This window comes from Manis pentadactyla, chromosome 4 (assembly GCF_030020395.1).
Source record: "Manis pentadactyla isolate mManPen7 chromosome 4, mManPen7.hap1, whole genome shotgun sequence".
Classification (NCBI taxonomy): domain Eukaryota; kingdom Metazoa; phylum Chordata; class Mammalia; order Pholidota; family Manidae; genus Manis; species Manis pentadactyla.
In genome coordinates, this window is record NC_080022.1 from 69,245,220 (window position 1) to 69,258,006 (window position 12,787).

The 12,787-nt window shown below is 37.1% G+C and overlaps 1 protein-coding gene and 1 long non-coding RNA gene across 15 annotated transcripts in view; one reads left to right on the forward strand and one right to left on the reverse strand.

Moving 5' to 3' along the window:
• The window catches only part of ADGRL2 (adhesion G protein-coupled receptor L2), a 591,965-nt gene that overhangs the window by 313,901 nt on the left and 265,277 nt on the right, over window positions 1-12,787 (forward strand). For 7 of the 14 annotated variants that reach the window (XM_057500356.1, XM_057500353.1, XM_057500352.1 and 4 more), the window contains exon 1: window positions 9,557-9,921. The exons of 1 other annotated variant lie outside the window; for it this stretch is intronic. The gene's annotated coding sequence lies outside the window, so the exon portion shown is untranslated. Of the gene's footprint in view, window positions 1-1,659; window positions 1,763-9,555; window positions 9,922-12,787 lie in introns of those variants that run through there. 6 more of the 14 variants (XM_057500367.1, XM_057500362.1, XM_057500366.1 and 3 more) reach the window with 3 other exon arrangements.
• Window positions 1-12,787, reverse strand: part of LOC130683373 (uncharacterized) — a 165,208-nt gene that overhangs the window by 79,097 nt on the left and 73,324 nt on the right. The window lies entirely within an intron of this gene.

Consider the following 12,787-nt stretch of genomic DNA (forward strand, 5'->3'; position numbering starts at 1 on the left):
TGACCTACAGTTACTCAAATGTGAAACAAAAGCAATGAAATGGAAAATGATAAGAAAATGAGCAATGAATCCTAAATATAGTGGAGGAGAAGCCAGTGAATGAAGTAAAATTTAGAACTACATCTGTTTGATTACAAAAGCATTTTAAAAAGCAACCTTCCAGATTCTAGTTTGGCAATTTGCAGTTGGCTCAGAAAGTTCAGTATCGCTCTCTGCCATTGCAAGGAGGAAACTATCTGGGGAAGGGGGTGGTTGCTGGGAAGATGGAAGGTGAGGGGTCAGAAAGGACAACTGAAATGTGAATTGCTTTTCTTGCGAGTTCTTCCTTGGCCTTCAAATCTCAGGGAATGATGACTGGTAATCAACTTGGAACTTTAGGTCCAAGGGAAAAACATATTTTAAAGAGTCAGAGAGGGATTGATGACAGTAATTTTTCTTTCAATTTGTTTAGGAAATATCTTTAGTTTTACATGAAGCTTCCAGGGTGCAAATCCCATACCTTTGCTAGGTTTAATGTATTTCAGCACAGTGAACCTACTGTGTGTCTCTCTTTGGGTTTGAGGACAGTGTGACATGGCCATAATACTGTGTGTCATCTGGCTTAAACAAGCGCCTTTGAATTCTGCCCTGTGGGGTGTGCGTGAAAATTCCATTACCTCCTCAGAGAGGGAGCAGCTCCATGTGCATATTTGTTTCTTTAAGTTCAGTCTTTTGGAATGGATGGAATTTGTGATTATGCTGTGTGGACTTCTATTGTTCTGAACCTTAAAATAAACCTCTTCTGAAAGCCCTCTCTGGACCTTAAAGGTAACCATTCAAGGGCTTTTCCTTTAGGAAGATTCTTAACCTGGGATACAGGTTTGTTCATGCTTCAGGGTGTTTATGAACAAAGTTGCTGGTTTTTGGTTTTGGATTTTGTTTTTTTTTTCCCAACAGATTTTTGAATGTGCATTTGTTTTTTTTTTTGGTCAGGAGAGAGTCATAGCTTTCCATTGATCCCTAAGAGGATTTAGAGCCCTCAGAAGCTCAAAAACTATTGCCTTATACATAATGTTTTCAAATACTGCCTTTAATATGAAGGAAATACAGTAGTTTACTTTGGCTAATGATTGTAACTAAAGTATCATATTTGTCAGCCTTCCGCTTATAGTGAGTCTCAGTCTGACTTAGAACTAAGTTTATACCGTATGTCTGCCTAGTTCCTTTCCCTGGGTTACCATAATTTTTCCCTTATCTCTAACTTGCAACTATGTCAAATGAGCATCTAAGAAGATACTAAATTTTTAAGATCTGTTTCTTTATTCAATAAAGATTTGTTAAGCACTGACTATATTTAAGGTACCTCTGGATTTCAGAAATATACAACACCATGTCTTTCTTAAGAAGTTCCCAGACCTGTAGCAGAGACAGTCAACTAGGAAAAGAAATTCAACAACTGATCTCTCTGTAAAAGGGGAAAATTTGAAAACTTTAATGTGAGTCCTCATATTTTCAACACATGTTGCACATCCTCATTTTGAGATGTAAATGCAGAAGTCAAAAACAAATGACTGTGCACCTCTTGATACTATGACAAGAACCACACCACGCCCAAACCTGTTAGTTCTGCCATCCCATTCCACCCACCTGCAGAGGTGGTGGAGAGGGGCCTTGTGGGTGACAGAATGGAGAAATGGAGCTTTAGAAGTGGCTCCCATGTATGAAATGGGAGGAGAGATGATCAAAAGGCAAGAAGGAAGGGATTGTTTGAGACCTAGGCTGCGTAAGTATTTTTGACTGATTTGATCTTACAGATTCCCAAAAGCTCCATCAGATTATGATTTTGCAACTCTTGAGGATAGTAGTCCTGGAGTTTTCACAAACACAACACCCTTTCGTTTTCCTGATAAGAACCAATCTTTGGATGAGATCTGTCTCTTGTAGATACCAGAAACTCAAACTCTGTTATTATTTCTTCCATTCCCCATCTCAGGCTCTTCTAACTCTGTCCCCAATTTTTCTTTGACTCTAACTTATTCATGGAAGTAGGAGGACAAAGCAAAAGAGAAATAAGTTGATATATAGTATTTGTAATACTCTCTCACTGTGACTTGGACTACCAGCAGCAGACACCATGGATTTGATCTTTCCAATATTCACTTCACTTTGACTCTCATTCAGAATGTAAAATTCAGTACCCAACTTTTGTTTGTCATGAAATCCAGGACTATTTTGCGAGGATGAAATGGAGTTGCAGCCCTAGTTCTAGGGAGTATAAAAGATTGTTTCGGCCATCAATAGAGAGGGACCAGTTTTTGAATATTCCTAGTTAAAAATCACAGACCTGGCAACCTGCCTTCCTCACTTCTAGGTTTTTCATTTCTTTGTAAATGTTTCCTACCCTCCTCTCTAGGCAAACCTACACTTTTCCTGCTGAGATTCCTTAAGTCATAGAATAAAATGTCACCTACAGGAAACATGTGATTCATTTCACTCATGCTGGTTGGTACACTCAGAATTGTACTTCAAGAGGGTTATTTCCTGTTTTTAATCTAAACCTTACTGGGCTGCCTGCAGTGGAAGCCTCAACCACAGCTGCTGAAATAAAGTCTTTACAGAAGCACTTAGGGAAGACCTGGCTGTGCTGGTGCTGCCTCGGAAGAAGTTCCAGTCAGCAGCAGGGTAAAATTTATGGGATGCATATGAGATTTTTGGTTTTTTTAAAGAGTACACATGGCACTGAGCATTCAAATGCATTCAGTGAAGACTGTACACACTTCCCATCCAGCGCAAGGAAGGACAATCAACAGCAAATTTGAGAGGCCACTGTTTGGCAGGACCACACGAGGAACAGACAAATAAGATGAAACCTGTTTAAAGACTGAAAGGGAAAGAAAGAGATTCTGCAACTTCAAATGGGGAGCCCCGCCTATATCTAATTGTTATCGTTGGTCTTAGGATCCATCTTTAGAATTTATGGGTATCAGGCTCTGCTTATTTTCATTAGCCTACAAATTGAGTGTGGATAAATAACGCTTTGGCCAAAAACTCTGTAAGCATATGAGAATCTCTACTCTGTCAAAAAGAAATAATAAATTAAAAACAGAGAGTATTATGATAGCTCATACCAATATGTTTGGGTAATGTCTACACTTAGTTTTCTTTTTTTAGACATTTAATTGTTTAGAGTTAAGGAGAAATGAGGCAAAATGGCTTTTATATATATATATTTTTACTCAAATTAGATAAAGTATTTTAAAAGTGTTTATGTCCATCCTGTGCTGATACTCAGATAACTTAAATCAGGTGGGATACCAGAAGGCTTGGCCAGCCTCCACCCTGCAGTCAGCAGTGCTGGACTGATTCCTTTGAAGTCAGGCTATGGCAGCCATGTAACTTTTTGGATTCCTGTTAGATAAATAGAGATGGGGAAACATCAGTAAGACATAAATCAGCTTGTTGAAAAAAATGAGAATTGGTGGCATTAATGATAATATACCTGATATTTCAGTTACTATAGCACATTGTGATTTTTGAAGTATTTACAAGATAATTTGATCTTTCTAATAATCTTTGCAAGAAGATAAAGTGTTTTCATGTGACTTTACAGAATAAAGAGTTAAAATCAGAGATGTAGAGTGGTAACAAGCATATTTTTTTGGTAGTATAATAATTAATAAAACATTCACTTTGTTGTCAACACATTATACATTGGAGATTTCACATTTAAAAAAAAGGATTCATGACTTATCTAGAATAGTTGAAATTTCTGGAACCACTGGATAACACTGGGCCCATGCCCGCCATGGCAGCACAGTGCCACTACTTCCTGTAGCCTTATTCCCAGTCCTCACTCACTAATCTTTACTTGCTTGGCCTTTTTAGGCATCTGATTTTGGCACTCCTGGTGTGAAGGCCTTTCATAAAGCCATGACTTGAGGTCATGACAGAGGTAGAACTAAAGGGCAGGTCTCCTGCTGCTTTTGTTTTTATCAAGGACTGTGTGGCTCCCACATTCTTCTCCCTCTCCTCCAAGAAACTTCTGCCTCACTGAACTCAAATTGTCAAAGTGGTCGCTTGCCCACGTGCCCCATGTGGTTGGTCCTCCTTATGCTTTTCATACTGTGAGCTTGCTGATGTCCCCTCTCTTGACTGAGCCTCCATCCCAGCGCTCCACTCAAAGGTGCCCTGCTCTCCGCAGCCATCTCAAAGCTCACCTGCAGCTTCCCACCCCTCCCCATGCCATCATGTGTTGAGTCTCCCATTTATTCAGTAAACGTCAGATGAGTGAATGAAGAAAGGAAAGAGTAGTATTCTGCCAATGCATTAGGCTGCATTTGACTTAGTCTCCTTCTCAGGTCTTTGAGGGGGTGGAAACATGGCTTCCTTCTCTATTTAGACTGTGGGTCAGATTATTGAATAATAAAGTATTTAGGGACAATGGCATTGTGCCACACCTATTACAGGCAAGGTGGGCAAACTGTGGGCAACTTCTCTTTGAGGTCGTCTAAGACGAAGGTGGTTGATTCAGTATTTTAAACATTTATTTGTCAAAAATGCTCCTTGCTTGAACAGAGAAACTCATGTTTCCTTACCATTTTAGTTTAGTAAATAGGGAAAACATTAGTAAACAGGGAAAACATTGCTACACAGTCTAGAGAAGGCAATACTCTGCTTTCCCTCAGCAGGGGACCAATTGGTGCCTGACAGGGAAAATTACATGTCAAAAAATGATGCAGAAAGATAAGGACTGGCCCCGGTTATTGATTCATTCCACAAACATTCCCTGACACCTACTGTGTTCTGTGTTCTGACACCAAGCTTAGCCCTGGAGATAAGTAGATATATAAATAAATAGGAACAGCAAATATATATGCATATTTAAAAGATATAGGGGATACAAATGAGACAGAAGTCAGCTCTGACAATGAAATCAACAACAATGCTATAAGTTGACCCTTGAGTCCTAACAGATACAAATATATTTTGTACTCACATTGGATGGGATATGAAGGACTGCTTAGCACTACAAAATAAATTAGGATATGATCTATACCCTCATACAAAAAAAGACTTAAAAACATAGTGGGGACATAAAGAAAGCATGCAATAGATGCAAATAAATTAATAAAGATACATAGTTTCCAGATTCTACCTGAGTTTCACTCATAGCTCAATTATTTGCTAACAGTGTGACCTGGACAAGTTGCTTAACTTCTCTGTGCTCCAGTTTCCTCCTCAGTTAAAAGGAGATGATAATATTATCTACTTCATAGAGTTGTGGTAGTAATAAATGAGATAATATGCATAAAATATTTTGCAAATACCTCGCACAAAATAATAAAAAATTAGCTATTAGAATTATTATATAATATAGATAAGCCCGTATAATATTTTTCTTGGAAATAGCCAACATCAAAAGAAGGATCACATATTAATAATATATGTATTAATAATAGCATTAAAAATAACATGAAAACTTAGATAATTGAAACAAAAAAGAAACCTCATACTTAACATGCCTTGCATCATTTATGCTTGAGTTTTGCATTTTATTCTCACTCATCTCAGATAATGAAACTAGACCAGGTCCCATAATTGCCCTTCTGCAACTAACTATTCAGTATTCAGTTTCTTGAATTTTTCAGTGAGGTTCATCTTGAGCTGTAATGCATTAGCATAAAACTACTGTGTTCATGCTTCTAATACTGCATATTACCAAAGAGAACGATTCTCAGATTTTTACTTTCAAACACTGATTCAAATTGTGAATCTTAAATTTTCTGTTATACACACACACACACACACCCATGTGCATTTCCCTTTTAACACTATAATATGTAAGTTCTTTTATACTTTCCATCAGAACCAAAATGTTCTTCTGGAAAAAAAAAATTCTCAAAAAGCCTTTATTTCCTCCTAATTCTTTGGTTATTCCTCTGAAATTCATATGAAAATGATGCGTTAGCCTTTTTTAGATAGAGTAAAATAAGATTTTAAAAAATCTTTCACATTTGGGGGACTTTACATTGTCTTGATAACATATCTTCTTTTCATTCTGTGCTTACCTAGCAGAAATAATATTAGGCCTTTTTATGTAATAAAAATATGTACTATTAGAGATAATAAAAATTAAGATACAGCAACACAACATAATAAAAGTACAATTAGGGAAAAGCATCAACAGAATATTGTAAGATAAGGACTTCATTATTTTCTCATATCCACTCAAACTGGAATAAAGTTACCAAAGAGAAGCTATTTCCTCTTCTAAAAAGATATTTTACAAAATTGGGTAAAAGCATCAAATTTCCATCTAAAAGAAAAAGACCCTGTCTTATATTACCATTTTTGGACTAGCACATCTATGTTTTGAGATTTCATTGTGAGCAGCTTCAGAATTTCTCCCTGGCTGAATCCTGGGCTCTCTGTCATGTTCTTGGGCAACACCTCACACCATCACGCTTTTCCTATCACTTCCCTTTTCCCCTGTCCAAGTCTTGTTTCCCAGACTGACTTTAAAATATTCATGATTTGTTATAGAGAAATTTAGTCTATCTTTTATCTGGTACTGCCCATCAGGTTGTGTCCAGAACGACCTTGACATTGTCAACCTGAGTGCCTCACCCAGATTTATCTAGTTGTTTTCCTTAACAAAAGAACCATTCATGTGAGACGTAAGGGTTCTCCTCCTGAAGGTTAAGAATTTGGACTTTTTTCTGTTTTATAAAAACATTGTTATGGAACATTTTTCCCTCACCACCAAGTAGATTTTTTTCCAAAAAAAATATTTTTAGGTATGTTGTATATGTAAGCCTTTGTGCAAAACAATTCAATCTTTACTTTACTTCTAATAATTCCCATTACAGGAAGTGAACCCCAGGAAGGTGAAGCAAGTAGCTACATAAATATCTCCAAATGATTTCAGGAAAGAAAGAACTTCAGATGTGCTCATGGAAACTGCCAATTATTGTTGAGATACACAGAGAAGGGGCAGAGTCAAGAAAACAAGATGAGTCAGTGCTAAGCTGATTTTATTAGGAAGGAAAGATTCTAAGAACTGCAAACCAATCAGTTTGACATCTCTCCCAGCTAAACAGACCAGATTATTAAAATAAAAGTGAGTATTTTGAGAAGATGGCAGTGACTATTAAGAATCAGTATGGGTTCACTGATAACAAAGCAGCCCCGATTAGCTTTTACTCTTTAAAAAAGAGTATAACTGAATTTTGGCAAGTATTTTAATCAAAATCCTCATGCATTCTTGAAGACAAGTTAGAGTGAGTTTATAAGGTGGTTAGGCAGTTTCCAAAACTGGCAGAATTGCCCTTTAAGAGTGATTAAGAATAAGCATTGGAGTCACAGAACTTTGGGAATTCAAATTGAAGCCCTACAATTTACCAGCTTTGTGAATTTGTACAAGTTGCATAAACTTCTTGAGCCTTAATCCCCTCAACTGTAATGAGGGATTATAACTATCTATGTCATAAAGATGTTGTGCTTCTTAAGTAACATATGTACATGAAGAGCTTTTTTACCTGTCCTTAAATAAGTACTCAATAAAAATGATAGGTGTTATATTTTAGCCCCATTAACTAAGGCTGATTGTGGTCAATCTGAAGAGAAGTCTCTGAGAGGTGCACCAGCACTTTTATTTTTGACCTGTGATTTGAAAGACTATGAAAAATAATTACATTGGTAATCTCCTTGCTTCTGGTATCATCACTACCTTACATAGTGCATGATCCATAGTAGCTGCTCAGATGTCTTTTAAATAATGACACAAATGAAACATAGTAACCAAGACATTGGATAGCAAAATCAGATTCAGAAATGCACACATAATAGAACCATTGGTCCAGGACCAAAGTTGAGCATTAGTACATAAATACAAGTCCACTATTTCTATCCAAAACATCAACTGCAGCAAGAACAAGTGGCAAGGGACTTGATTAAACAGAAGTAGTATGACAAAGATGTAGACATTTTAGTTTTGTAAAAGTTTAAGAACTAAGGAGATAATAATATGCCAACCCCTCCTCAGAGTATATTTCCTACCTTCATAAAATTCCAAATTATTAGAGTACAGAACAAGGCAGGCATCAGTACCCATGTACTTTGCATAATTAGACCACATCTCAAGCAAATTCAATTCTGATGCCACATTTAGGAGATACATAGACGAACTGGAATCTATCCAATACAGTGAGAAACCTTCAAAGCCTTCTCATATTAGAATGATTAAAGGGATGTTCAGTCTGAAAAAAGAGTAGACTTAGGGAAAAATGATAGCCATTTTTCAAATAGCTGAATAACTTTCATGTGGAATAGGGATTAAATTTACCCTCAAAGCTTCATGAAGCTTCAGAAAAAAACTCATACCAAAGAATAGACAATTCAGGAAAATACTGGTCAACAATAAGGAAGATCTAAAATGAAAATAGTTTGTCTGAGACTTAGTAATGTATTCTCTTCAAAGTTACTTAATTTCAATTTATTGAGCAAATTATTACCATTCACATTATATTTAAACTGTGTATAAGCTCTGAGAGGAAGGAAGCTTTCAAGAGTTTGTAAGTTAGTTGATTTATATCATCTATAAAGTCCACATGTGCAGTTATAAATGTACCACTAAACATTTGCCTAGCAAAATTTTATTACATATCAGTTTTGTGCTAGATGATAGGCACATTAAAGAAAAGGCAATTATTACATAGGAAATACTTGCTTTGGGTAGGATATTATACCAAATTTGATACTTGAAATTAAATCAATCAAAAAAATACAGTTTGCTTAATTTAAATGTCACTGAGGAATTGAAGAATTCAGGGGTCACAGTGAACATTGATAAAGTGGGTGGAAATTATAAGTCAAAGAATATGCCATTTATATCTATTGAGCTCTATAGTTTCTAGATTTTATTCTGATCATGTGAGAATGATTAATAAAACATATAATTTTGGCATGTTTCTAAAATCTTGTCTTAGCCACTTCCATACCTGAATTTCATATACACATATGCATATAAGTATGTATCCAGTCAACTTTTTAAAATACCAACATTAATTTTAAAAAAAAACACTGAGTGTCAGCTGTCTACTTCTCCTTAAGGAGCAAAAGAGTTCTTTTCTTAAGAAGTTTATAGAACACTTCTCCTATTATCCTTTTCTCTTAAAAAATAAAAGGATCATATCTAACAGATGTATTGATCTCCTATCAGAAACCTTAAAGACAAAATGCACAGCATATGCAGTGATGTTCAATTTAACTGGGGAACTCTGATTTGCTTTGCATATTGTCTTGCAAGTGCTTGCTTAAAAAATGTTTAAAATATAGTACTTCTCTATGCTTAAAAAAGCTGAATTTTTAAGGAACAAACATCAAAAAGAATCTATTTTTGCTAAATGGTTAATTAGAAGAGGAGTTTCTAAAAAGGAAACAAACAGAAAGTGGTAGAACTGCCCAGTCCTGCTCAATGCAGCCCCATCCTGATTCAGCAAATAGGTATTTGCCAGTAGCAGTGAGCATTGTGTACTACAGTGACCGTGCTGCTTAACTCGATACTGTTCCCACACCTCTGTTAGTCGGTCCCAGTGCGTGGCTAACTCATGAAGTCACTGGGTACCTGAGCGAAATATTGAAAGCAGTGGAGGTTATGAGGGTTTAGAGACAGGTGCAACTGGCTACATGACCACAGCCACACACACCCCTCTTAAAATGTACTTGGCAACAGAATTCATGCCAGTATGACACTTGTCTGCATAGGAAATTCATGACCAGACAGAAGGGCAGGCTTTGGATCATAATAGTGTTTTGACGGTGATCTTCCCAGAAGCCTCCCAGGAAAGACTCAGTACTCCTTTCCCACTTGTCTGCCAATTGGAACGTGAAGGGAGCTTGCTCACTGATGTTCTGTGTGGACCCAGAAGTACTACTGATACGGTAAGGGCAATTATATCTCTTGGTTTGATCACTGGATATATATCACAAAGCAATTCCATTCTCCATCTGTTCTTTCAAATGTAGACTTTTTGAGGCAATCTTGGTAGTGTATTTCAGTATTTTGAACTTGAGGGATAGAACTGTTGAGAACTTGCTCTATAAAGAGCCATCCAGTCCCTGCAAAAGCTGTCTGTGCAGTTTCTGGCTAATGGGAGACAGAAAAACGAGGGCGGTACTAAACTGTGGCTGAGTGGTGAGGAGTGACTTCAGAAGAACGTGTCCAAGCAGCCCCTTCCTAGGCCCTACAGGATGATGTTTTTTTAGTAGCCAGCTGTATTCAGAGATTTAAATTTATGAAAAGAGAATTGTAATGATATCTTAATTGCTCTAAAGACATCTTTTCAAAGGAATTGTCATAGAAACAGTTCCTTCAGAGGAACTGAGAAACCAAAGGGAGATGGGCTTTATTGTGAAATAGCTGAGGAAAGCCTTCTGCCGTAGCAGTTAACGTGTGTGGATCTCTTTGGCAAATAATATTCTCCGCTGCAGTACCGCTCTGTTTGATGAGGATTCAAAAAGTCTTAATCAAATCTAGCAGTCATTGCTATTTTTTCTCTCCTAATCTGCCTGATCCTGAATTATGAGATCCTTATCTATTAAAATAAAACATTTGTTAAAGCCTTTTCAAAATTAAGACTAAAACCATCAAAACTAATTGTTTGCTGGTATCAAACAATTTTTTTAAGTTTGATGAATTGTTTGCAAGCATTAATCAAGTGGGTGGAGTCATAAAAGGGGGGAGGAAACCAACTGAAACAATGTATGTAATTTGTTTGCATTATCATTTGAGATAATTACAAAGCCAGCCTTCAAAAGCGGTTCTTTATACCAGAGGAGGGAAAAATGTAGGAGAGGAAAAGAACACCCAGCAATTGTCAGCTGCAATCTAAAATATTGCCGGATTCACAATTGTCAAACATTAGCGTTACTAAGAATGCCAGGGACAGAAGTGTCACGTTGAATGTAGAGTGATGACTTCATAGGAAGGCAAAGCTGAGGATATGACCAGTTGCAGTCACAGAGAAATCAGCTTTAATTAATTTGAGTGCCAGCTCTGTGTATAATTACACAGCATGAGAGTTTGCATGCAAATGCGGAAACGCTGATTGTTCAAATACTTGCACTTGCTCATTAATACGTTGGGACTAAGCAGGACTGGCAAGCAGACAGGGTACAGCACACCCGGTGCCTGCAGGCTAATTTATATTATACTGTAGTTAGCAAACAGATTTCAGATGTTTCTCCTTTCTTTAAATAATAAGCACAAAAATGTGTGTGTCATTTTCATCAGGGACATACCTTGTTTTCTTTCTGATTAAAATAAAGTGTTTTGGTTTTTTTTAAAAAATCTGAGGGTACAGTAAACGCTGCTGTAACATTGACTTAAAACTATTTGACGTCAATAACATTACTATGTTATATTTTTATTTGACATTTCATGTAATTACCCAAAACAGCCATAACTGGTGAAACCGTATTCAAAAAAAGGTAAATTTATACTTAAATCCAAGGAGGAATAAAGCAATAGTCACAGTTGAATTGTCTACTTGTCTACCAAATCTAGTACCTTGTGGCCAGCATCAGTAAGGATCAGAGGCTTCAGGAAAAGGATTAATTCCTTTGAGAAAGCTTACCCTTAAATGTAATAAGTGAGATTTTCCAATCTGACCTCTGTAACTCTTAGCAGAGATCAGTTTCAGCCAAATTCCCAAGTTCCTTGACAATGCCCCAGGGAAAAAGCTTCCGAATCACTACCCCAGGAACATCTGATACTTTCTTCAGAAAATGGTTTAAGAAAATAAGGAATTTGCCTATGTCTCCAAAATCTGATTCTACTACCAATGCTACCTATTTTCTTAACAATATTCCAATGCATTTCAACTCTACAGATATTTGTGAAGCACCTCTTCTGGCCAGACACAGTGAGGCAGAGTACATACAATAGTAAGCAAGGTGAACACAGTCCCTACATTTGCCATTATTTTTCTCACGGATGTTGTACAGAGGAATCTAACTCAGTTTCCCTGGGATATATGTTATTAGTGGTTAGTGCCTTGGAGAGGCCCACACTGCAGAAACGTGAACCTGTTGCCTTCCATAAACAGTTCTCATGGCCTTTCTGGGAGACTAACTTCCTCTCTGACATTTCTTCAAACCTCTTCTTGTGTAATATGAAACTGCCTCTGCCCCAGGGTTGAATGGAAACTGTAATGGATGTGAAAGAGCCTATCAGAAAAGCCCCAAAGTTTTATAATAATAGATTGCAGAGGAAGGCTCTCAATGAGCTTCTCTGAAACCCTTAATCTGTAAGATTAGTCATTTCTCCAGGAGGAAGGGTGGACATATCACATAGAGAGATTGAGGATGCTTCACACCATTGGCCTGACCAAAAGTAGGCAGTCATCTACCGACGTGTTCTCCATCATTCAGTATATGACATGCTGAGGAATACCCACTAGAGAGCACGACCCTTCCTTCCTAAAACCTCTGTTCAAATATTCCACTGCCAAAGACTTCCTATAGATATGTGATATGTGTACAAGAGAAAAAGTGACAGTAAAAACACTCACACATACTACTGAGGCTCCCGCTCCACTTTAAAGTGGGGCTAACCCTCTCATCCTACCTACAAAAAATATGCAAGAAGGAAGGAGAAAATCCAGGGTAGTGAAAGAACTCAAGGGTGTCTCCATGCTGTACAACACAGTAACTTGGAAACATTGGTTTTCAGGAGTTAACTATGAATTGCAAGTACCCTGAGTTCAAGCAACTTTTCCTCCTAGCTACCAGGATCAGAAAGCAAAGA